A 26,775-nucleotide genomic window follows, 5' to 3' on the forward strand; every position below is an offset into this window, starting at 1 on the left:
CTCAAATAATTACAGCTATTGAAAATAAGCTTTAACTCTGCAGTCATCCATCCTCAAAAGGAGAATTTTTGACAGCAGGATTTTTTTCCTCCAGAGTCCTAATAGATGATTAATCTTACTCTGCAGTTTTTCCAGTAAAAGATGGAAGAAGGTATTCATATATCAAGCTACAGAGATTTCTGGATGGGTATTGTTAAAGTACTTCTCCCTGCCTTTTGTGTTCATGTGGTTGTTTTCAGGGTTCTTTTGTTTTGTTGTGGGTTGGGGTGGGTGGTTTGTTTGCTTTGGGTAGTTGGTTTTGTTGTGTGTTGTTGGGTTTGGGTTTTTTTGGAGGGGGGGTGCTGTTGGGCTATTTTTCTAATTTGTCAAAGTTTTGTGCTTTTTAACTATGCTTACCAGCTCGGGTATTAGATGCACACTAGTGATGTGCTCACAGCAAAACCAGATTGAATGGTTATACTGGTAGAAATGTTGACTTGGAAAGTAAGTCCTTTGCACATCCTGTTTAACTTCTGGAAACAGGTAAGCATTTAATACATTTCCAAACTTGGCTTCAAACTGCTCAGAAATGAGAGTCTTGTATACTTTCATGAAACATGAATGTTTCCACTACAAGAACATGAAGTACTGTAGCAATATAATTTCGCTTTGACTATATTGAGTTAACTTGTAAAGCTTTAAAGAATGAAAGCATTTGGTTTACACGTAGCTACTACTGTATGGTTTTACAAGTTTGTTTGGTTTTTTTTGAACTGGACCTCTGTATCTGTGACCCAGTTGCAAGGAAGTCACCCACTTTATTTTGTCATGTCTAACAGTTGTTCATGAAATGAATGGATTTAAAACTAATCCATGTACAAGGCTGCACTTACATAACTGGGACAATTTTATGTTTTATTCCAGTTCCAAAAGGTGGCCTGGATTTTTTTATTGCATAATATGTGATTCAGTATTTCTGACTAATAAGGGCAAAAATGAGTTCTACTCACGTGTGACAAGAACTCTGTAGCTGAATATCTTAATCTCTTAAGTGCTGGCTTTTAAGTGTTTAGGCTTTATTGAATATGCACAGAAACTTGAATGCTGTATTAAACTAATGTTGCTGCTGATATCTTCTAGAAGGTGTTGATTTCCCAGAATTATTTTTTTCAGGAAGATTTAATAAAAACCTTTGAGAAATGAACCTTTTAAGATCTACTATCAGTCTAGGTGCCTGCCTGTGTAATTTCTAAACTGTTTTTTGCTATTAGGTTCCTTGTTGATTCCTTTGAACCTTTGTGCCGTTTATTTTTTAATTGAGTAAGCCTTCTGAATCCATAAAGGTGACATAAATCTTTGGGGATCTGCAGGAGCCACTCTTTCAAGGCATATTTAAATCCAATCTAAAACAAACTCTAGTCCAACAATATTAAAAGCTATGACTAATTGGTGATTTTAAGTACTGTCTGTAGTGTGCATGGATTTGAGTGGGATGGGGCTGTAGTATTTGATTACGTTGTGTGCTGTCATATTCTGTACTTGCTGAAGTATAAGCTGAAAGGCAGCTCTGTGGTGGTCTACTCTGTCCCCTGGACATTGCAGAGCTTGCAGTATGAGCTATAGGTATTGAGTGAAGATAACAATTCCTGAAAAATATTGACTTCTTCTTTGTATTGCCAGGCTAGAAGTTTTTCTCAAAACTATCTTGTCTGAGCTGTCTCTCAACACAACTGTCTATGTATTGGGAAACTGACCAGGTAAAAGCAGGATGTATAGGAGGTTTCACTGAATAGTTAGGAGTCACAGTATGTGAATGGGCCAAACACTAATATCTTGGTGTCCAGTTTGATCAAGTATGCTTTTTGCTGCTTTCATCTCTTCAGAATGCCTGGTTGACTGTAAGACTGTTGATGGTCATGTTTGTGGTCATGCAGTCTTCATGGTGCATACATAGTCATCGCTGGTTCTGAGTAAGACAGAAGAAAAGGGAGGGGAAGTGGGAGAAGCTTTAAAAAACAAAAATCCCTCCAAAGTTTTCTGAGTACACACAGAAAAATGTGCAGCTTCTCATCCCTATATATTTTTTTAAGCATCTGGTGATAATCCCCAGCTATGTACAGCTTCATGGCTGTGAGTAGCTGAGTATCTTCCCAGACTATATTAAGCAGTGTGGCTAGCATCTGTCAAGTAGGAGCCATCTTCTTTGCAGTTGCATGAGACTTTAAAATTGCCAGTGTTGCCAAGGGTCTAAGAGATTACCCAAATACATGTGGCTTTCCTTTGCATTCTCCATTAAAACTGCAACAGAAAATTTGTCCTTAAAAGCACCAGGTAAAGGTGATAGGAAATTACAGTGGGGTTGTTAAGCTCTTGAACAGTGTTTCAATGAGTGTTTGATGTTCAAAAACTGCAAAGGCTAAAAGTAACATATTATTACAGATCCTACCTGAATGATGATGCTAAATTTAAGCCTGGGCACCTCTGCTCTGCTGGGAACTCAAAGGACACTGTGTCTCATGACAGCAGTATGTCTATCTCAGCTTTTCCAACAGAATTTATCACAAGTAGCACAGTCATGAAGACCCTGTTCACAGAGTCACATGAGAATCTCCACTTTGATTTTAGGTGTCTTTTGCCCTGGTTGTAGTGAAGAAAACTTAGTTTTGTTAGCTGTTTGAACCATTAAACTTGTGTGTCTCAAAAATAAGTAAAAAGATTGAAACAAATTTTTTGGGGGGCTGGGGAAGGGTGGAGTGACCATTGACTTGTGATTTCTGAGCACTGAATGGAGCAGCAGCCTTACTTCCTTCCACTTACATGGATGCTGGCTGCTGTAGGGGAGATTTCACCCCCAAGTGCACATATGGTGCTATGGAGACAGCTACATTTCCTACTCTTTGAGGCAAGTTTGTTTCCTACTAATACAGTACTACTTGTTTCCTCACTAATATGATAAGACGTAGCCTTTGATTTGTTTTTGTTAGGTACTTGTATGCATTTAAGGTACAGAGTCATAATGCTAGTAGATTTTGAAAGTTGCTGGCAGTTCTCTGTTCTGTGTTACTGTCTTAGAAGGAGAAAGATAAATTGAAGATCTCCCTAAGCACAAAACTTTGAACTTGTCAGGTACTGGGAACTGAAGCTGGTACATTTTGCTCTAAAGTGAGCAAATGCTTCATGATTTTGGAAGTACTTTTTTCCCTCTTCTCTTTTGTTTGAGTGTGCTGATCTTCTTATAAGGGGAGACCTTTTCCCCCATTTCTGAAGTACCTCCATAAAAACCACTTCAGGGGCTGCTTTTTTTTAAAAGGTTCTGGAGATTAAATGGAAGGGCTGTGCTATGACCCGAGGGCATCTTTTGATAGCTGCCAACAAGTGCTAAAGGATTAGATTTAGTGTTGAAGACAATCTTTTGAAGCTGTGAGGGCTCTTCCTTTCTGTTTGTATCAGAAGCAGAGAGCTTAAAGACAGCTAGCTACCCTCAGATGAGTTTCTGCTTTGCATCTTTTTTTCTCGCAGAATAATGAAAGTTACTCCACAATAACAACTCTCTCGTTTGGTAACACCTCGATAATTTTGTGTATTGTGAAAGGAAAATACGGGACGTGAGCTTTTCCTATCTCTCCCCTGTAGCTACTAATGCTTGCTCTGGTTTCAAGGGTTGTATAAAGGATGTTGTTTCGAGGGTTTCAAGGATGTTGTATAAAGGCTTCTTCAGTGGTATCTCTTCTACTGCTGAAGCGACTTTTGTGCAGCATCTACACATTTCAAAGAAAGGTGGTGTTCCAGGCTTTGGTACCTGTGTATTTCTTTTATCAGAGTCAACTGGAATCGTTGCCTATGCAGGCTTCTACATGAGGATTTGGGAATGCTGCAAAGACTTTGGAGGTTAGGGGTATGAGTTTACGTCCCAGACCTTTCCGGTTCCTCTTATTTCTCCCTCACATGTATGTTGTTCTTTACTTCTCTGGCATTTGACCAGAAATAGCAGATTTGTAAGGGGGGGGGGGGGGGGGGAGGGGGAGGAAAAAAAAAAAGCTTTTCTGTTGAAATTCTCTGAAATAGCCAGAAGTATTTCATTTAGAGATGCTTCTTCTGTGGCTCCAGTCCACATTAAACTCTGTGTGACCTTATTTCTCTGATGTTAAACATTACTTCAGTGCAACTTTCTTAATACCCTAATATACTATGGGCAGCCTTTGTGCAGCATAATGACTTGGTTCAATTTGAACGTGCTAGGGATATATACATTGTATTATCCTGACTATATCTCTTATACTTGGCGTTTTCAGAACATTCCTCCTGTGGCAAGACTTCATTTTCTGTGCTGTATTTTATCAACAAGTTTTGTAAATTCCTTATATTCTTTAGGTGCATAAGAGCATCTGTAGTTCATCCCTTCTTGATAAAATGTGTAAACTGTGTTGCCTATGTCTTTAAAAAGAACAACAGTGTACAAGCTGCTCCATATTTATTTATCTTGCTAGGGTATTCCTAAAGAAATGCATAGCAAATGTAAATGTAGTTCTTTGTAAATTCTTACCAAATGGTAAATAGCTTGTTCAAAGTTACACAGGATGAGATAACAGATTTATTTGCACATAAAAGCATTTATTGAAATTAGCCCGACAGGTTTTCCGTCTCACCTATCTTTTGGCCCTGAGCCTACCTTGTACAGCTATGGATTTACTGTAGAACTAGAGATTTGTATGTTGTCTTCTCCTGACATGTGCTAGCCAGCACAGGGGGTGTGTGTGATTTCAGGCATGAGAAAGGAAGACAGCTGCACAACACCTTTCTCAGGTTGGGCTGCATCTGCTCCTGATGAGGTCATTCATGTGTGAAGTAATCAGGCAGGAAACCTCATAGGCATGTTTCTTTCACTATTGGGAATATACGTTCTTTGCCCTTCAGGATGATGGATACTTTAAATGCTATGTATATGCACTCTATTAAGCAGGTATCATGAACAAAGAATAGAAATAGTTTTAAAATTCAGACAAAGATATTGGTACTCAAAAAGATTGTTTAATTCAATTTGACTTTAAATTCCTTTTATGATTAGAGAATGGGTCTTTTTTCTATTGTGCGTGGACTTGGTTTTATTACTCTGAATTCTCTTCATTTGGGACTTCAAATCTCTTTCTTGTCTTAATTAATATTGCCTGCCCTGCTGCTTTGACCACCCAGCTTTGTACAGACTGCACAGGTCATGGTGGTGGGAGCATTCTTGGTATTTTCCTTGATGTTGTGGTTTTCTGAAGCTGCTCAGTGTTTTCCTGGCAAGTATATATTAATGAATAGAAGGCAAATGAAGTGATCATTGGTGTGTGAAGGAAGTCACATGTGTTTGGTTGTGGTCTAACTGAATTTGTAGAAAGCTACACTTAATATTGCATGCAGGAATATTAACCATCTATTGTGTTTGTTTGGGGGAGGGGGGTGTTGGTGGTTTTCTTTGTTTGTTTTTCAACAGGTGCTAGACCCATGGAATTCTTTCTAGTGGTGATTTACAGTCAGAAGCTTACATGGATTCAGTGAAAGTTAACTTGGAGTAGTACTTGGAGAAGTGATCTGCCAAGGGTTACTAAATAGATGTGCCACATCCTGCTTGGGAAATCTGAACAACAAATAGTTGGAGGCTTGCAGAATAATTGAAGGAACTATATTACTGTGGATGCCCCCTTGGGCCAGGAGGAAGTTGATGCAGGGGGAGCCATGACTTGGGTAGGGCAGGTGGGAGGCTGTTGAGTTAGATGGAACATTTGGCCTGAAACAGTACTTCCTTTCTTACAATGTTTCACCTAGTCTTTTGGCTGCTGTCTCGAAACACTGTAGAAGTGCCTCTCAGGCATCCCAAACTCTCCCTGCCGTGCATGCTGGTCATTTCTTAGTTACTTTCCTATGTACTCCTTGTTATTTTATTTTTGCTGTTTCTTCTTTGTGCCTGACCTGGAGAGAAGGTCTGTATCCCAGACTTGGGACCCCAGGTTCTATTTCATTTGCTGACAAGTTTCCATTGCCTTTCCCTGCCTCAGTTACTGCGTGCATGGAGAATGAGGCTGCAGCACCCGAAGGGTGTTCAGATAAATCTCTTTGCTGCAGCCCTTCTGCTAAGGAAGGCAAAAGGTGTCTTCAGAGCATTTGATCCAAGTGGTAGTTGGTAACAGCAGCACAGGAAATGTGTGTGGGTGTGGGGCCTAATACCAGAGATTTGCAGAATGTTTGCCATTGTTTCATTTATTCTATCAAATACTGTTTTGAGGGGGAGCTCAGTTACTGGCTAGATAGACAAAAGCTGCCTTAAGGTAAGACTCTGTTCTCATCACTTCACAAGTTGTGCCACTTTTGTAAAATGATCTCAATTTAGAACAGGACAAAGCAGCGATGGTGGTGCCCTTGGAACCTCTTGGAATGTAGCCACGTCTAGGGACACCTCTGTCCTCGTCCCAGACTAGTGTCGCGGTAGCCGATAGCTGCGGGGCTACAAGCCATGCGTTATCCTTTGCCTGTCGTCTACACTGGACACCTTCTCCTCTCAGCCCTGACGCCTGCCTCAAGGGCTAGGACCGAAGCCTACCCTTCAGGCCCCTTCCCGCCCGCTCGCTGGGGTGGGGGCCGGCTCTGCCGGCGCAGCTGGCAGGAAGGCCCGGCGCGGGCTGGGAGGGAAGGGGAAGAGGCGGGGCCTGTAGCCCAGCAGTGTCAATAATACAATAGGGCTCTTGTGCGGCCGTCGCCGGAGAAGGAGGAGTGGGGCGAGCGCGGGGTTGGGGCCTGGCGGCGGGCGCTCTGACCAGCCGGCACGCAGGGCGGGAGTCGCCGCCGGCTACGGGCCCGGGCGGGCGGGCGGGCTGAGGCGATGCGCGCCGGCGCGGGAAGGCAGCAGCCGCAGCCGCTGTCGCGGCGGGAGCACCAGCACCAGCCCTGACGGCCGCGGCCGCCCACGCCGGCGAGCAGGAGGCGGCGGCGCGCCGTGCCGTGTCGGCGGCGGGAGGTGAGCGCTCCCCGGGCTGCCCGCATGGAGGCGGGGCGGGGGGCGGGCACCGGGCCGCCGGGGCCGCCGCGCCGGGCCTGTGCGCGGGGGAGGCGCCGGGCCTGCGGCGGGCGGGAGGTGGCGGCGTTTGGCGCCAAGGCCGGGCAGGAGGAGGAGGAAGCAGCCGTGAACGGGTGGGAGACGGCAGGTCCCGCGGGGTACGTGAGGCGTCGCGGGGGCGCGAAGCCGGGTCCAGGGGGGCGGCCGTGCTGTGCCGGGTGGACAGCGTCTTCTCGGGTGCTGCGGCGGGCCGCCTGTCCGGCGTGGGCGCTGCGGCCTCGACCGCGTCCGGAGGGAAAAGTTGCGGCGGTTTCACCGCGCCACTGGAGTCGAGCTGCCGCTCCGCCCCCGCACTCGCCAGGCTGTGCCCGCGAGGGGCAGCAGGGGCAGGGCGGCGGCGGCGGCCCCCGGCGAAGCGCCCTTTTGTTCGCCGCAGCCCAAGAAGGCGGCGACCCGCCGGTGCCCGAGCCGGCAGGGCCCTGCGGAGCGTGGCTGGGCGTGGCGGGCGGGCGAACAGACAGCCGGGCAGACAGACAGCCAGGCGCTTGTCCGCTGCCGAGCACCGCTCCGCCAGCATGTCGAGGAACTTGCTAGAACTGAGTTTGAGGCGGTAGCGCAGCCCTACCGCGGCCCCCCGTGCCGCCGAGGTAAGTTTGATCCCGGGCAGCGGGCGCACATAGCGCCCCAGTGCCCCCTGTGCTTGTAGCGATAGGGACAAGAAGGTCCTGACTTTGATTGTCCGTATCAAATCTTGCTCCCTCGCACGGTGTCTGCTTTAACGTTGCTTGTCTCTCTGCAAAGGCATGGTTTCTTTTTACGGACTTAGTGGCCACCAGTATGGTTAGCGGCCAGGGATGTAGCAAAAGTAGCACTTGCAAGTAGTTCTGTTATGGTTAGTGGGAGAATTGGGTACAGGACGCCTTAAAATACATCTTAATGGGAAGAATAATTGCTACTTTTTCTAGTTTTTAACTACAGTTCTTTTATGAAGAGCACTTACACTTATTTGAAGAGTTCAGCTATTGTTCACAAATTGCTATAATAAATGCCTATCTACTTTAATTAAAATATCATTAAATAGTGCTGCACTTGAAAGCCGCATGTTGTTTTTTTTTCATGTTCAGAAGAGGATACTGGAGACAGCATCCAGTTGTGATTAGAGACCCTGTGATTAGAAGACAGTACAAACGTGAAAGCTGTTGTGTCTCTCTGTTAACGTAAGGGAACATTTGCACTAAAACTGAAAGACTGAAGAGAAGTGTATTTTATCGCGGTCCATGCAAAATACGCATATATTTTATATGCAGCCAACTTTTTACGTCATGTTGGTGCACGTTGTGGGCTGTTCTGCAGAGCATCTCAAACACACCTGCTAATCTCTACAAATCGAGACCGTGTCTTAGTGATGATTAGAACTAACTTGAAAATGTGAGAGCCGGATAAGTGTAGAGAAGAAAGGGTGACTTGGATGAAGGCGCGTTAGCGTAACTTTTAAGCCTGCCACAGAGTTCCTTAGCAGGATGTCAGAAAAGCCTTCACCTGCATTTATTGAAGGGAGAAAATGCAATTTGAAGTGCCTTTAGTTAAGAAAGTGACTTTTCAAATTAAAATTAAAAAGTCTTTTTGCGTCCCAAAGTTTTAGTTTTGTTGGGTTTGTGAGTTTTGGTTTTTTGGGTGGTGTGTGTGGTTGGTTTTTTGTTGTTTTTACGTTTGTTTTGTTCAACTGAACTTCTGACCTCTTTCCAGGCTGGTCTTGCCGTGTCCTGGCTTTAATGCAAAAGAGAAAAAAGCTTTCTTATGAAAAAGCTGGGCTTTAGATGCAGTGAAAGTCATCAAAATAATGAGAGCTGTTTCTGTTACCTGTCTTTCATTTGATGTTTCCTCTTTCTAGGTTCCTTTTATGGAACAGGCCTCCCTTCCTCCCCCAGCAGGAAAAATTCCCCTGAGTTCCTGAGTTGGGTCAGTCAGCATAACTGTGGTGTTTGGTTGGTTTTTTGTGGGTTTTTTTTTTTGTTGTTTTTTTTTTCTTCCTTTTTTTCTTCTTGCTTTGCATTAAGTACATACAGCAGGTACCTGCAAAAATTGCTGGAGAGTTGATGAAGGAACATATGTAGTGGTGTTTATTGGCAAAGATGCATGTTCTTTTGGGATCTCGTTAAAATTGTGAAAATCTGCTGTGAATGTGGAAGCTTGAGCTCTCAGTTTAGTGTTATAATAAACCCAGATTTTTCCTTTCTGTGGCAAAAAATGAGGAAGTTTGCACCTGAGATTTATTGGGATATCTGGGGGTGGGAGGATTTCCTTTTGATTTTTAAAAGACACATTGTTTTCCATAGAGCTGGGTGGTTTGCTTACAAAAGAGGATTTTGAAAGTCTGCTTGGCTTCAACTGAGTAGTATTTTTACCTGCATGTGCATATATATACACACATATATGTGTACGCATAGGCACCTGTATGGTCACTGTAGTAGCTACTGTGTGCTGAGTGTGGTAGAGGGTTGATCCCAGAGAGCCTGCTGCAGTTGGCTTGTGGAGTGTCTTGACTTGTGACCTGAATTCTTGGCTGGTGTGACTGCAGGTGTCCAAGGCTGTGGTGAAAATGGTTAGATTTGTTAGACCTGCTGGTGAGAAGTGAAGTTAAACCCTGTACAAGGTGCTTTGAGTTTGATGTTGAAGTTGATGCCCCTACAGTGATCTCTCTGGTCTATTTAGGTAGCTTAATTCAGTCTTTGAAATAAATTTCTGACTGTTGTGATCCAGGGAGTAAAGAGCACAGCATGGTGTCTGTATATCTGGTTAGCCCAGTGAGAACTGGAATGGATCCAGAGCAGAAACATGTACCCATTTTAGTAGTGTGTCTTTTATGATCTATGGGTGAAAATAGTCTATAAACCTCTGTTTTTGTTGTGTGTCTTTCTCCTCTGGTGCCTCAAACTCTGCTTTAGAAGTTATATGGTTTAGTGGGCTCTTACCTGAATGGGATTGATAGCGTAGTGCTGTGCCCACTGTATGGGGCAGTTTAGTAACAAAGAATGTTACATTTGACTTAAATGTAAAAGTTAATATTCTGTTAAATGTGGGTATCATTCTCTGAATGTATCTTATAACTGTAAACTTGCAGTTTTGTCTGCTTTTTAATTCGTGATACTTTATTTTATAGACAGACATGGATTTAGCCAAAACCTGCCATTTGATCATGCCAGCTTAATCTGTTCCCACTCCTGCCATTTTTGCAGGACCTACAGCTGAGGGAACTTGGGGACTTCTGAATTTCTGGAGGGGGGAACCCGTTCTCTGAAGTCATGTGGCATTTCTCTTTTCAGAAGATTTGCAGTGCTTTTAACACTTAAGGCTTCATATAATTAGAGATGTAAATGCAATTTTGACACAACTTGTTAGTTTCCATGTTAAGTCAAGTGGTAGTAGCTCTTACTAGGGATGTTTATGTACTGTCAGGGCCTTGGCTGGTTTTATGCTGGCAGAGGCTGGGTCAGGTGGGGGTGGGAGATGCCAGAGGTCTGTAGGGCTTGATGGCATCTCTGAAAAGTGAAATAATTATATGAAAGTGCATTTTATCACAGAGCTGATTTTAACTTAATGCTGCTATTTAAAATAGAGTGGTAGAGGTGACTTCTTTTATATTTACTTACCTTTTATATATTTAGCTGATTTTAAATTAATGCTGCTGTTTAAAATAAAAAGAGCTGGAGGAGTGACTTCTTTTATTCATGTTAAATGATCAATTACACGACCACTTCAAAATTACTCTTTTTTAATATACTATCTTCTAGCTGTAACTGCGCCTTTGATGTGCAGAGCCCCTAAAAAGTGTTTTTATAGATAATGGTTTTATTGATGCTTCAACTTACTTCAGCTGTAATGTGGTGTCTGACAGAAATGTTTTCAGAGTGTAGTGTGACAGCCTGGGTGTTGACTTCTGCAGGGAGATTTCTGTGTAATGACTAACCACCTCCCTGCTTCCCTGGGCTGTTTGCTCTTTCGTATTTATTTACTTCCGAGTCACCCTTCTCTAGGTGGCATCTGAACTTTTCCAGCATATAAAATCTTAGTTTCAGTCTGTAGGTGACTGAGAATTTTGGGATTAGAATAGTCTGGGATGTGTGATCCTGGGGCTAATGGAAGCTCCTGCATTTGTAGAGCTGTAATACAATCTTTACTTCGATTTAAAGAAACGGAAGAGACCTTGAGCTGCAAGCATGGCTGCAGAGCCTCTGCTGGCAATTGTTAAGTTGCCCCGTTCAGAGGAGCAGAAGGTGGGAGGATAAGCCTGTGACTGCTGATGCTATTTGTTACAACTTTCTCCTAGATTAAGTTCTGGAATGCCTGCCTTAGCTTGTTAAACTTTGAAAACTTTGCAGTGCTTTCCTTCTTTAAAGTACACCTGTTACAGCATCAGATTGCAGAGCTGTGTTTCTTGTTTATTGAATTGAATGCTGAACATAACATATCATGTCTTTAATACCTCCTTGTGTTTTAATTAGAGCTGTAGGGAGATGTTAAAAAACAGGTTTATACACATGCCTGACAGGTTGCTTAAATGAATATACTTGTCACACGGTCTTGAGGGAATTAAGCATTATTTTGCTAATCTACTGTCCAGGACTTCTCACCCTGCCCCCTTTCTTTTCTTTTTCCTTTTTAACCTCTTGTCATTATCTGCTAAAAGCTCCTAACTGCGTGGTAGCCTTTGGTGGTGAAAAGCTCAAGCTGTTGTTTGTGTCCTAGGGAGCAGTTTCACTCCCGCACAAGTGGTTTGACAGCAGCAAGTCCAACAGCTTCCGAGGGTTAGTGATGTGTAGTGGGGGAGTGCATGCTGGGATGCTGGGATCCTCCAAAGGGATCCCTGCCTACCAGGTGTGCAAAGTGAACAACAGACCCAGGAGCATTTATTGCAAATAGTTAATTCTGTGCAGCTGTGTTACAAAGGGTTTTCTAAGCTGTGTTTTAAATTCGCAGGTAGTTCTGATTTTGGAATATGCTGTTGGGTAAATGATCAAATTGTGAGAGGAAAACTTCTGCATAGGACATGCCTGTGTGCTAAATAGCTTTTAATTGTGATAGTTTCTCATGTAGCACTGGATTACTGAAATTGTTTAAATAGGCAAATAATTGATGTATCTGCTACAAGCATTAGAAGTTTTTAACTGAAGGTATCTTGCTTGTTAGATTGGTGCAACTTGGTGGTTAGGTTTGGTAGGCTGCTAGATTGATATAGTAACATGGGTGTTCACAAGCACTTGTGAAACATAACTAAATTCTGAGGATTCATTCATTCATACCACTTAAAAATGTGCACATTTTAATAGACTGGACAATTTAAAAATAACACTTTAAAGAGTCATGAAGATACTGAGAAAATTATTTTGGTTGTGGAAGTATTTAAATCTTCCCAATGTATCAACTATGGCAAAGTAAAATGGCAGCGTTATCATCCTGCTGTTGCATAGAAAAATCTTACATCTTGAACCACTGGATACAAAAATGTGAGAAGTGTATATCCTGTCAAGGGAGGAAAAATTTGTCCCTAGTAGAATGACTTGCAGTTTTTAATTCTCTTTCTTGTTCTGTTTTTAGCTGCTCATATGCCTTTAGTATTCTTCCAGCATTAATTTGCAGGCTGTGATACCAAAACTGCTGTTAACAGGACTCATTGTTTCAATTAATGCTATGTCCCATCCAGGTTTCAGCTAACTAACAACAAAAGCCAAAACCTCATGGAGCTAAAACACACAGTGTGAGAGCGAGTTATGGAGATGCACAGAAAAATGGTAGGCTCAGCAGTTATCTGGTGAGGAGGAGCCTCAGTGGAAGGAAAGGTAGGAGTAAGACCTCTCCCAGTTTTATTGGTACTTGCAAGGGAAGAGGTGTAACAGACTCATACTGCTGTTCCTGCTCTGGTGTAAATAGGCTCTTTTCCCAGCAGGTGACTGGCTGAAATAGTTATAACAGGTGATTACTCTGCAATGTAAACCTTGTTAAATGTTATTTGACAGGAAGGAGAAGAAATGCTCATATCAAGCACAGAACATAGTTTTTGTCTTTCTAGAAGAACTGCTGACCGGTGGTGTGACAAGGGAAAGGTTACCAGTGGTCAGTGTTGCTATGCTTTGATAGTCTTAACCTTGCTTGGAGGAGTGCTGGTAATTCTTCAACTTCAGCCTAATTGGAAAGCAGTTGTAGTCTTTTACAAAAATCAAATTAACTGTCATTTACGCAACTGAAAGGCAAATACTTAAACCTGATAATGAAGTTGCAGTCTTCCTTGTGTGAACAGCATAATCATTTCCACCGTAGCATGAAATGAGCAGTCTTCAGAAATGAAGCATTTTTGCTTGACAAATTTGAACCTGGAGCTCTGCAACAGAATGTGCTGAGAGTGAGGGAGGAACTGAAAGGATGGCCTTAATGGAAAGGTGCATGTTTGTAAGCAACAGAGTTGTAAACGGCTATTAGCATACATAGGAAGTAAAAGTCACTTCTGCTTAATGGTGTCAATTCCTGTGTGGAAATAATTGTTTTAAAATAATTTTGTCCCTGTTACAGGAAAAAAAAATTTCTACACTTTGATTAATGCTTCTTTGGGGTTTTTTTTGGACAAAAAAAAAAAGGGCAGAAAAAAATGGGATAAATTTCAGATTTTTGTGTAAATAGACATTAAACAGGAGCAAAGTTTTTCTTTAGGCAGGTATTTTTCAAGTGTGTAAGTAGCTTAAAGTTGGTAGTAAGATGAGTTTTGGTTTTTTAAATTACTTTTTAAATAAAGCAAGCATACAAAAAGTTTACCTACAGTGGCAATCAAACAAGATTTGCCAGTGACTAGCAGGTTGCATCCATGTATGCTTTTGACTTGGTCTGATCAGATCTCTGTGCCTTTGGAAAGGTGAAAAAGCTATGGTACAGCTGCTGTCAAAATACAAAGACTCTGTCTTGTGCTTAGTGAAAGGGGAGGAGGTTAAAAATTACATTATGTATCACTACTTTTTTTTATTCCTTTTTCCCCTCTGTTGCTGAATATATATGGTTCTGTGTCATATCTGATGTGTAATGTTTCTGTTATTCTTCCTCTATAAATGCCATAAAACTTCAGAAGGTGAGACCTAGATGATTAGAAAGCTTACACTCCTGGCAATCGGCTCAGTATCAGTCAGAGCCCTGTGACTCCCTTTACATGGATTAATCTGGCTTAAATGCTGTCTGAGATCCTTTGTTAGGCATCTTTGGTGTACTTGTTCTAGCTTTTCAGAAGCCTCTGTATGTAACAGCCAACAGGGACGTGCATTAGGTTGCTGAAGTCTAATCGCTTTTGCAGGTGCCATTTCATTTACTACTTAATATTATTAAAATTAATTTGTTTTCTGCATGCTTGACTTCCACATTTCATGTACTTCACTTTTGAGGTATTGAATGGATTAAGGGTTGAAAAAAACCATCTAAAGTAAATAAAAAAAAAGCCTCAAGTGAACACAACAACTTGAACATGATTTATAGTTTCTACTTATCTCTCCCAGGCATGTCTTTGATGTCTTTGTAGTCTCCTGTTGGCTGTCCCCTCTTCTTTTTGCCTTGACTTCCCTCCTTTTTCTTTCTTATCAGAGAAAACAGTGTTTCTAGTGAGTGTCTCATAGTCTTCTTGGGATCCTATAAATCAGCTAGGTCAAATTAAATTTATCTCCTGTACCAGCCTCTGGACATTATGAACTTTGGATTATTTACAGTTGTCCTGAAAATGTTTTGACAGACCACTGGGGATTCTCTTTTTAATAAGACTCATGTAGGTGTGCTAGGGGCTCTTCTCTCGTCAGAGTTTTTATGTGGAGTGGTGTGGTGTTTTTGTGGGTGGTAGTTTTTTTTATGGCTGGTACATTTATGTGGGGTTACATATGTGTATATATACAAGCATCTTCCACTGAAAAATCAAGTTGTATTTTTAAATATTCCTAGAAGAGAAGATGTTCATGCTATACCATTTTTTTCAGCGAATGCTCGTATTGGCGTGATTAGTATTTTGCTTGCGGATTCAACTAAAACTATGATCTTATGCCTGGGCATATGTAAGTTGTGCTTGGTTAAGCAAGTTGAATCTGTGTGTTTGACTTAAATACAATTGCTGATGTGTGTTTTGTACAGATGCTAAGTATTTTTCAAAATCAAACTTCAGTGTATCAAGATGAGCTTGTAAAAACAAGGCAGCAAAACATTGGCGTAGTTAAGTAACTTTCAAAATGCTTGAATGTAGCCAAGATACATTTGTTATCAAATTCTTTTCTAAACATTTACGACCCCACAATTTTTTGTCAAGTTTTTTCCTCCTTGAAATCATTGTAGGGAATCCACATTAAGCTCATTCTGTCAAAGAAAACAGCTTTTCTAGCCATTTGAAGGTGTTGCACTGCTGTAAATGCATTACAATGATCAGATTGGTTGCGTATATTTAATTCTGAAGAAATGGCAATAGTGTCAACTGCTGCACAAGGAAGAAGTTGAGCCTTCTTCACTCTTGTTATCATACTTCTTTGGCCATAATAAAGCATCTTTAGATCTATCTTTTAGAGCTTTTAATGCCACATTATGCTCCTCTATGGCACCTCTGCCTGTTCAGGGTCTCTTACAGACTCCTAGAGGTTTAAATCAGTCAGAATTGTGGGTTTAACTGTAAGATGTAATTCTCAAAGGAGAAGGTCAGTTCCTGTGTTTGCTTTCACTGTTGAGTTTTCCAGGACTTGACATGATTATACAAGTTTTCATGCTTCATGTAAGCAGAAGTTATGTAAAATTCTTGAGGAGCAAACCTATTGGAGCAAATTTTTCACCTCGGGTTTGGCAAGTGTAGCACAGGGGATCTGGATGTTGTTTGTGTCCTCAAAGTGCAGAAATGCCAGTGTGGGGTGAGGGACAGCATTACCTGCTGTCTTCCTCAGAAGTGGGGGAAGCCCATCTGTCCCGGTGTGAGTGGCAGTGTCTGTACGCCTATTTTAACCCAGTGCTAAACAATGCTTTAACGCTTTGCCTCTGTAAAAGTGACAGCTTTTTACAGTGGAAGTCTTACCTTAATAAACTACAAGAAATCATAAAGGTTTGTATGTTTATAGAAAATTTAATTAGAGATCACATTTTTCCTTTTGACAGTAAACTTTTCTGGCAGCGGGTGCTTTAAAGGGATAATTGCATTACAACTAGATCTTGCAACCCATCTACCCTTCCCCAACATACTTGCATAGGAAGTTTTGGGAATAAATGTGGCTTAGGAGTTCTGCTCACAAGTTCATTAAATAAATGCTTTGTTAATGTCTGGCTTGTTTTGGCACTGACTTTAATTCCTATTGACTCCACTGAGCCCAGAATTTCCCTGCTTGTTTCTCAGAGCTTGTCATGTGGGAATAGCTTTGGAAAAGGATTAGTTAGTTGACATGTTTCTTTTTCATAGCAATAAAAAAAGCCCCAAATCCTTTCTGACTGTTTAAGATCATCTTCAAGGAAGAAGTAATTTTTGGTTTCTGCTATGGAATTTGCAGCCACAAAGGATGAAGTTGATGGAGTCTTGTTTACTGTGTTTTTGTGTCTGCTGCTTCAGTAATTGCCGTTTGATTGTGCTCTAAGTCTTGTGTTTTGTGGTCGTCGTGCAAAACTTGGGTACATTATTCATGGAGTTTTCTGTGCTGAGGGAGGGGGTGGTTTGCTGACATGATCAGATGCCTGACCAAGAGAAAGAACAGGAATCCTTTCCTTATGAAATCTCACAAATATTAATGTCCTGAGTTTGATGAAGGATGTCCAAAGTATTTCAGCTCACTGTAGTGAGCAAGTGAAGTTAATGTTCTGTTACTTTTTTCTTGCCCTTCTTTTTTTATTCCCCCTCTGGGAACTGACTTACTCAATTAAGTACTGACTAAATGTTCTGATATGAAGCGATCTGTTTGAGGGTATTTTTCTGTGGCCAATGAAACCACCTTCAGGGTCAGGAATATTCGGTGTAATCACATTAAGTACTCAAATTCCTTATAGTCACATCAGTTGAAAAAACTGGGAAGTGCATGTTCTACAGCCTGTTAGAACCCTTGTGTTGTACACTGGTAAGCATTAAAACTTAATGCACCAGAAAAGGAGTCAAGGTCTTTTCCTGACTACTGTTGTCCAGCTATGAGTTTTCTTCCTGTATTCTGGATATAAATTGTTCTTAATATTCTCTTTAATTGATGCCAATCAGTTGTAGATGTTATGTTTTTATTGTTGTTTCTGTTTTGCTTTTGTTTGGGTTTTTGGTGGTGTTTTTGGTGTTTGAGGGTGTGTGTGTGTTGTTACTTTTGGTGGGGTTTTTTCCTACTTGCATTGACCACAATAGGAACAAAGGCACAGCAGGCTTACTTATTTTGTAAAATTCAGCAGTGTTTTGAAGCACGAGCTCCTTCTGACACTGCCCAGCAATTCGTGCCCATGCTGTGAGCAAGTAATTGAAATTAAATGGCACATCGTAGATAGGAAAAGCCTCCACAGATTAGTCTTCCAGTGGAGCGGTGAGGCTGACCCATGGGTGCTTGTGTGCTCCAGGTAGGCAGCAGTTGAGTCCTGCAAGGGAGAGGGGCTGGGAGGGAGGCAGGCTGTGTTGAGGCTAAATCTTGATGGATGGAAAGAAGGGCTGGGAAAGTGAGGTGCAGAATGAGGGACAGCCTTTGCAGGTGCAGCAGTAACTGAGGCCTCACTTGATGCTGAATTGTATGCCTGAAAATTTTCAGTGAGGTGAAGAGAGGAGGAAGATGGGTCCAAGTGTGTGTCTGATTCCCAAAGGTATCCATTTACAGGGCTGCAAATCAACATCATTCCCTCTTTGGTGTGTGACCTGGGTGTCCTGAACATACCTGGCACTTTGAGTCCTACTGTGAAGACTTTATTTGCTGCATGAGGAGTTGAAGCCTTGTGTGGTTTATTTATTGTTGTTCCAGGGCGAGGGATCTAACTTTCAGGCATTGAACTGCACAGTTTGGTATTATTTCAGTCCAAAGTCTAAATCTGGCCCTTTGTCTTTTATATTGTCAACATGTGGAGGATACAGTAAGAAACAGTGATGCTTTTAGTGTCTGTAACTCTCGTGTGTGTGATGGGGTCATGGGACTTACTGCACAGTGTATTAGAATGGCCTGGCTGTGCCATCAGAAACTTAACATCTGTTATCTGTTTAGAAGTTCACACAGCTGGTGAATATATTTTTTTTATTTATTTTAAGCATAGCTGTGCACAAATATAGTTGCATTAAATAATGGAAATTAGCTTGTAAGTCACATAGGTTATTGCCTCTAAAATATTCCCTTGAACCTCCCTTCAGAACTTAGCATGAAGTAGCACTGCCATCATTCAGAAACAGTATATACAAGTTAGACAAGGTGAGTTCACAACTAAAGTCTGACTGGCCAACATGTGCCTGTGGCTAATGGCTCCAGCATCAAAACACATTTGTTACTTCTACTTTTACTCCTTTTCAGGTTTTGTGGGTTCAGGAAGCATCCTGGTAGTTTTTGATACTTTTTTCCACATTTAGTTCTTCTGCTGTAGGCTTCTGCCATGTGCCTTTGTGATCTCTCTCTGCTATGCTACTCTGTATTGCAATGTGACTTGCCACAGGGAGTATTCACTCTTTGGAGACAGATGCATCATGCCCCAGGATGAAGTAATGCATCTCGTTTTCATCTGGAAAAAGAGGAGCACGTACCTGAACTGGTGTGCAGTCCCTGTCCTTGTGTGCAGCTGTGCACTGTAGCGTCCCTCGGTGTGCATACATCTCCTTCAGCCTCTGATGTGAGGAGATACAGTAAGAGTGGAATCGCTACTTGGACTTGCTTTACTTTCGCCAACAGTCAGCAATAGGCACGTGTGCTGTGGAATAGCTAACACACAGTACTTGTTGCTCCTCCACAGCCACATGCTTATGTGACTAGGTGCAATCCTCAGTGCAGACAGGCTGAACAAACTGCTTTGTGCAGTCCTCCTTTTTATACTTGTGTCCCATTTGTTACTGCCTTGCCCTTGGGCCAGTTTGAGAAAGGCTTAGTTGAAGCATGTTGTCTTGGCAGCACAGCTACCAGGACTCTTGTCCAGTCTTTGTTTAAGCGTCAAGAGCTGCGGCCTCGAATACTTCCCCTGGGTACATGGACCAGCAGTTCTTACTGTCAGGACATTTCCTTAATGTTAAACCTATACACTTTTTTTTTCCCTTAGATTTATCACTTCTGATCTCTTATGGACTCATGCTTTGTTTCACTAATGTTAGTATCCTACTGGTTTCTGAAGAATATAAACAGATTTATGAGCACCTTAGGTTAAGTCTTAAGCTAAATCCTGCATGTGTGTTGGTTGTGGTAGCCTTTCCCTGTAGGAACAGCAGTTTCAGCTCCTGATTCACGTTTTTTTTTTTCACACATATATGTTAACTATATTGTGTAACAAGTAATTTCAAGCAAAAAAGTAGTAGTTTTGAGTATTTTGCAGAATGGCTAGCACTGCAGATTAGCCAGCTGCTGTGCTGGGTCACCATCTGAGTGCCCAGGGGCCCAGGACTTCAGAGCGTTTCATAAAATGGCTTGACATTACTTGTTAGTTGCCTTATGAAACCTAACCTTCTAGACATCCTGCGGCATTGTTTGGCTGAAAAGGGGGTAATCCGCTGTGGGAAATTGTTTTCCCAGCAAATTTTAATTGGTTGCTGGGAATTGCTAAGTCACTCTATTATTAAGAATAGGCTCGTTGCTGCATAAAGGCATAATGAAATATTTTTGTGAGGGTAGAAGTGAAGGTGTTACGGAGTGGTAGGCTTTGATAGATGCTTTTTGTGTCTCTGACCTATCTTAAGATGAGATGGGCTATCCAGATTTTTACAATGAGATTGTGAATTTATACTGAATTACTTTCTTGGCTAAGTCAATGTCGAAGAGAAGTAAAAATAGAGAAGCTGCTGAATACTCACTGTAGTTAGCACTGTTAGAAGCTTGTGAAGCACCAGCATCAGATCACCATTTACTACAAGCAAAACCTCCAACCCTGTTGTCATGAATATATAGCAAGGATTTTAGAAGACTTAAATCTTAGTGACTTTATTTTCTATTTAAGGTGCCTGTAGGATAAGTATTACCTGGAAGTATTACCTGTTCCTATTAGGATTTCTCTGGAACTGTAAGGGGTAGAGTACTGTTACCTTCCTGCTTCACACTGTAATTTATAATCTAAAAATCTACAGGTTTTATTTCCTATGTTGTCTTCATAGTGGTAAAATCTTGATCTGCCTTTTGTAAGAGGTAATGTTGCTGGTGGTCCACAGGGAGCTGACTGCGTGCCTTAGATATCCGAGGCAGTCTGTAAAACTAGGAAATAATTAAATTACTTTCTAATACCTTTCTTGTGTAAGCAGTTGTTACATCCATGGGATTATTTATTGTGAAGGAGACATGAAGTGTCCTAAAACCGGCTTTCTAATTCAGTGTTGAAAGTAATTTGTGAGGTGGGAATTGCATAGCAGATGATGCAAGACAACACATTATTGAAAGCAAGCTAAGGAAATGTGGATTAGGTAAAGTGCTCACAGGAATGCTTGCAGCTGTTTAGAAAACCGAGAGGATAGTTACTAATCAGTTTCAAATAAGGTGAATTTGAGATTTAAGTGGTCTCTCCTAGGTCCAATATTAATTAAAACTTTCTATTAATTATATGGGTAATGGAATGAGGACTCATTAAGTATCTGGATTACACTGAGTGGAGCTGCTTATCTGTTTGGGAATATACTTTATATTTTTTAGTGATTTTGATCAGATTTGAGCCTAGATGGGGCTGAGGGTCAGCTCTATGGTGGGAGGGCTTGGCTGCACACCTGCATGTTGGGAGCAATGGGCCCAGCAGCAATAACAGCTTATGGCCATGTCATGAGGTAAGAGTTGTGCCATTGCACTTAGAGTTTTTACATAGATCTATGACTGTCACAACAGTAAAGGATGTTTTCCTGTAACAAGAAAAGAATATTTTCTTTGTAGGGAAGAGTTCAGTTAGAAGACTTGTCCATATTTGGACATAACAACCTCACAGTGTTTTCATGTGCCAGCCCTGGAAAAGGTGGTGAAGAGCAGCAGCTAGAGGGATCAGAAATGTTGAATAAGCAACCTGTGAGCAAAGGATGAAAGAACTGTGTTTTATTTAGTCTGGACAGAGCTAAGTGTCATGTTCAAACATGCAGCTAACTGTGTGAAGGAGAAAGGGATGATCTCTTCAGGGTCCAGTGCAGAAAGAATCCTGGTTAAAGGGCTTGAGCTGAGTCAAGGGAGATGTGTGCTTTAAGTGCTGGGACAAGCTTTCCAAACCTAAGGGTCATTCAGAGCACAAAGGGCTCGCTTGGAAAGACTACAGAGCCTTTGTTGTGCACAGTTTGAGCTCTTGGTCCTATCAGTGCTCTTTTCCAGGACCACAGCAGATCTTTTTTCCTACAGCCCTCTCTGGTTTTGAAAATGGCAGTGCAGTGTGTGGGATGGTTAAGGAGAGAAGCAAGAAGCACCATTTTCAACCAGTGCAGTTCTTGTTTTGGAGGTTTGGCTGTTGTTATGAACTACGGTAATTTACAGAGACAATGATAGTACAACAGTAGTGATAGCTGCAAAAATAGGTCTTTCTTCCAAATGGCTTTCTGTTGTTAAAAGTTGTATTTTAAGTAATAAATCTTCCTGATCCTTTTTCCCTTGGTGATGCTTAGTTTCCAGGCAGTATTTATGAAAAGCTACTATGTATTTCTGAGTTTGGGATTTTGTATCTAAGTTTTCCTTTAGATGTTTTGTTTCATTTTTTTCCCTCTTCTGTTTCTCGTGCCACAATTTCTGTTGCTGCCTCACTGCTTTTTCAAATGCACCCAGGGAGTAGAACCGTGAAGTCCAATAGCACCAGTGTGTGCAGACGGGAGGGTGAGTGTCTCCTGTATGTCTGTTACCCCACCCTTGAACTAGTTGCTGATGGGGAGGTCGAGGGGTTGGCACCCTTCTGAGCTGGGGAGCACTCTTGGTTTTTACCTGTTAGTGAAGCACCTCTTGCTCATTGATTTAGAAACATTAAACTAATTCACCTCAAATTCATGCTGAGTGACAAGGGGAGTGGTATCTTGCGAGGTCAGCTCTGTCTTTTTTGTGTATTTGTACATGGTTGCAAACCAAATAAAGCTAGGACTGAAGATTATGACTGTGTAGTGTAAGGGTTAGAGAAAGAAAAGAATTCATAGTTGAACCTTTTGGTATTTCAGAATTAATCTTGGCATTTGACTGAGCAAGCATGTGTTTTTAATGAAGAGTTCAAAATATATTAGTTTTGTGGTTCAACTGTGAGGCAAAACCTGTGGTTTTGTTCACACTTAAAAATTGTAGACTGTGTTGCATTTTAATGATGCCATTTGAGCTGCCACAACCAGGGCTTTGGTTGTGTTTCTATGGAAAACTTGTATTAAAGGGATTCAGTCAGGGTACTAAATAATTATCCCATAATGAAATATCTCCTAAGAAAAATTTCTTTAAAGTCATGTTCAAAAAAATTGATCCAGGTGTTTATTCATTTTTTTGCTTTGTCTCTTCTCTTGCCTTCTCTCATCCAGTGCATTTGGTGGGTGAGGCTCTTAGCATTTCTTATCTGGAAGGTGGAGGCAGCATTACTATTAGGTTTTGTGGCAGAGCAGCAGTAGGCTTTTAAAGAAAGTCCCTCTGGTCACCCCTACTTGGTGTGTCTCAGCTGAGCACACTGTTTCTGCTGCACATGTGCTGCATCCCTCTGGGTGGAGATTGGAGGCTGCCATTAATGCTCCTACCAAATGTACTTCATCTCCTGCTCACGGGCCATGTGGATCACCTCAGGCCATGTGTGTGGTGGCAGTGGTGGTGTGTATCTGCCTATCTCAAGTGAAAAACTCAACCCACGTATTGAGATTCATGTTTTGGCAACCTTGGCTCTGCTCTGCTTTGATCCACAGACCTCTCCTTGCTCAAAATGGATTGCATAATGTAGGGTATAGTGAGAGACTATCAAGGAGATAGGAACAGGGACCTGGGATGATTTAAAAAAAAAACAACAAACAAAACCCCCCAAAATACATACAAAAATTCCAAAAACCAAAACCTTAAAGAAAATTCAGATAGCCAAAGCTCTGATACTTGGCAAGACCAACATACAGGAGCAACAGTACATTGTGTGTTACCCTTCCCCACCCCTCCCATTGTAAGGGAGCATTTTACTTGGATGCCACAGCCCAAGTTGAGCAACAATAGTTCTTAAGTAATAGGATCTATGCCACTCCTCAGTGTATGGGTGGTGGTATCCTTTTCTTGTACTGCAGATGGGTGGGGAAGCAAAATGTTACAGCATGGTGCTGACATTTGGGCCAGAAACTGCCTTATTTCATTTAGAAAGCACAGATCTTGGTCTGACTACTGACATCTCCGAGGAGTGCTGCAACTAATTTGTTGGGTGTAGTGACTCTACTGCTTTTGCCATGCCCATTATAACAGGATGCAAAACATACGTGTGCATGATCCTGCAGGAGGGGGGGGGTGCAAACAGTTGGTTGAGGGAAAAATTCCTTCTGTTCTCATATTTAATATTACTCAAGGCTCAGGACTAGATTACAAAGGGTGAGTAAAGAGAATCCCTACCGTGGAAGCTGAACTATCCAGGATTGTCCAGGAAAGGTCTGAAGGAATGTCTTGAGGAATTAATGCAGAAGCTGCACAGAACGTTCCCTCTATACTAATTTATAATTTACCCTCCTGTGAATTTATAAGATAGCTTTGTTCATAGAAGACCAAAGAAGGGCAGAAAGCATCAGTGATTTGGAGAAATGAGCCCTATAAGCCAGCTGATTGTGTGCAACTTCCTGAACCAATTTTTGTATTCCCAAAACAGGATAGAGAAAATACTAATTAAAATTTTGTTTTGTTGGTAAAGTTGGTTCCCATTTGTATTAAGAGAATCAGAAAATTGAGATTATTTTTACAAGTCTACTTTTAATTGTATTACACTGTAGATATATAATACTGTGTGTGCATAGAGTCCATGTGTTTTTATTTTCTACATATTAAATGAGAATAAGGGAATTTAAGGCTTTATGAATGTGTCATGTGCTTGGGGAAATTATTGCAATAAAATTACGACATACCCTTCACTTACTTCCCAAAATTTAAATTGCAGTTTGACCAAGAAATGCCTGATGTCACTCTTACCACCTAAATAGCACTCCTTTCTTTTTTTTTTATCTTGTGATGTCATCAGCTGAAGCGAAAACATCTGCCTCATGGCCTAGCATGTAAGTGAAGGAGGAACTGATATTTAACGGGTGGGGGGAAACAAAGTAAGTGTGTTGGTGTTTATAATGTGCAAATTTGAATCTATATATTTTCAACATTCAGATACCACCTTTTAAATGAAAGCTTTCTGGATTTTAAAGGAATATAAAATCTTTTAAAGAAGAGGAAGTCAAAAAAGAAGCTGTTAACAGTGGGGTTTCAGCCTGCAGAACTCCCTGTAATAATTTCACTTAAAATCCATCTTGATTTATCCTATAATGCTTGGAAGACTGGTAGGCATCCATGAAACAATTTCATTGTGCCACAATATTTACATGTGTTCCTTCTACTCCTTTTTATCCTGTGCTTCTTTTCTGGGTACAAATTTCAGTAGTCATGATGAATGCATACTGTACATGCTGATACCCTTCCTAAAATTAAAAACTCTGTGCACCAAGTTTTCAGAGTATTTTACGTACTGCAGCTTTGTGACACTTCTGGTTTTTTCCCTTAAGTAAGCAAAAATATTTCAATCCTCTGCAGAGGCATTTTCAGAGTTTTTTTTTATTTGTTTTTTTTTGTCCTCCTGCTCATTGCCTTTCTTTTATGTGGCTTAAAGGATTAAAACGTAGTTACTGCTTTGAGGGGATGATGTCAACTGTGAGCTCTGGGTATTCCTAATTAGTGCCAACACCTGTACTTCATTAGGAAGCCTTTTTCAAGCTATCCAGTGAACCACAGTACCTGGTCTCTCTTGCATGTCTGTAATATGACCATGAAGCCCTCTCCTGATGCAGCTCTTACAAATTATTCAACTTTTGGACTGATGTGGAAAGTGAAGCTAAGCTGAGCCATTTGGTTGGCTACCAAAGATCATAAGAAGCAGCAAAAAAGGGATGCAGTCACCTTGATTTCAGGATTTCTGGTTCAAAGCTTGCTATTCCTTTGACTTTTTTTAATTTTTTTTTTTATTTTTACATTTTAACAAAGGAAAGTGTTTTTTCTATTTTTCATTGTCAAGATACTCTGAATTTAGAGACCAGATTTACAGACTCCAGCAGAGCTCTGAACATCTGAGTGCAGTTGCTATTGTGTATAACCCACTGATTTTCTGCAAAGAGAGCTTTGGCCTTGACCACTCTTGCACCATCGCTTTGTCTTTGAGGGGTCAGGGCTTAACAATTCTTCTAGACAAAACCAGCATGAGTCTCTCCTCCCACCTGATTCTGTACTGTTGGCAGGGCTGTAGTGCATGTTTTGCCATTGAAAAACGTGACTTTGGACAGATTTGACTACTAAAATGAATGCCTCAGATGGGGTACATCACTATGAAGTTTCGGCTTTACAGGCAAAAGTTTAACCATATTTACTGCTTCTTAAGTAGTTTAATTAGGTTGTTAAGAGTTTAGTGTCCAGAATCCAAGAATGCGGCAACGCGATGCTGGCTGCAGGTTTTGGGTTACTTCCCTGTGAGGGGGGAGTGAGACAGAATAACTTCAGATGTTTCTCTTGGAAAGGTTTGGGATAATAAACCTGTAAGAATTTGTATGAGAACACCATCCTAGTTATCCAGATTTGGAAAAATGGAAGGAAATGGAAGTATAGTGGATTCTTAAGCTTTAGACATGGAATTGAAAGTCTAGTTATTACAGGATTGAATCTCCATGGAGGGAAAAGTAGATGGATAATTAAATAAGCATAAACTTCTGTGTGGTTTTCTGTATGAAATATCTGTTGACTTAATAACGTGTCTCTTACAAGAATGTCTTACTGTTCAGCTTCAGGAAAGCTATAATTCAGGTTATTCCTGCTTTGCAGAGGTGCTAACTATCAAGCCTGTTGTAAAGTTTTGGGTATCTTGACATTTTCCCAGCTGGTTTGTTTCTTTTCTTTCTTTATTTTTTTTTTTTTTTTTAAACTAGTTATTTAATTAATTTCCTTAGCTTTAAAGTTGCTGGAGCCAGTTTCAAGTCCTGGCAGCACATTCTCTTTAGCATTCCCTTAGCTTTGTGCAAGATTGACTGCAATGCCTGGAAATGGCATAAAGGATTTGTTTGCAACTATATACGTCGTAGATATTCATGTTAGATTTAGACACCACTTACAGGAATTGGGCATAGATACATGTGGTAGTTTGGCCCTGGCTGCGGGCTAAATGCCCACCGAAGCTGCTCTGTCACTGCCCTTCTTAGGTGCACAGGGAGAGGGGAAAATATTAAAAACCCCAGTAATAAGGTAGAAGCAATTTAATAATAATGATAAGCACAAGCAAAGGTGACGTGTGTGGAAAGCAAAGGCAAAGAGAGATACTGCTCTCTACTTCCCATCATCAGACGGTGGTTGGTCTTGGGAAGCAGGGCTCAATGTATAGCGGTTTCTCTGGAGGACAGATGCCATGGACAAATGTCTCCCCACTTCCTTCTTTCACTTAGTTCTTATATCTGAGCTGATGTCATATGG

At 41.4% G+C, this 26,775-nt stretch overlaps 1 protein-coding gene across 3 annotated transcripts in view; it reads left to right on the plus strand.

The window, feature by feature from the left end:
• The first annotated feature begins 6,721 nt into the window (after positions 1-6,721).
• The window catches only part of JADE3 (jade family PHD finger 3), a 72,444-nt gene continuing 52,390 nt past the window's right edge, over positions 6,722-26,775 (plus strand). Inside the window, exons 1-2 of one of the 3 annotated variants that reach the window (XM_068141013.1) lie at positions 7,451-7,659; positions 8,904-8,971. The gene's annotated coding sequence lies outside the window, so the exon portion shown is untranslated. Of the gene's footprint in view, positions 6,974-7,006; positions 7,171-7,450; positions 7,660-8,903; positions 8,972-26,775 lie in introns of those variants that run through there. The other 2 variants (XM_068141004.1, XM_068140997.1) reach the window with 2 other exon arrangements.

This window comes from Melanerpes formicivorus, unplaced genomic scaffold (assembly GCF_026170545.1).
Source record: "Melanerpes formicivorus ecotype bairdi unplaced genomic scaffold, bMelFor1.0.p_v2 SCAF_1, whole genome shotgun sequence".
Classification (NCBI taxonomy): domain Eukaryota; kingdom Metazoa; phylum Chordata; class Aves; order Piciformes; family Picidae; genus Melanerpes; species Melanerpes formicivorus.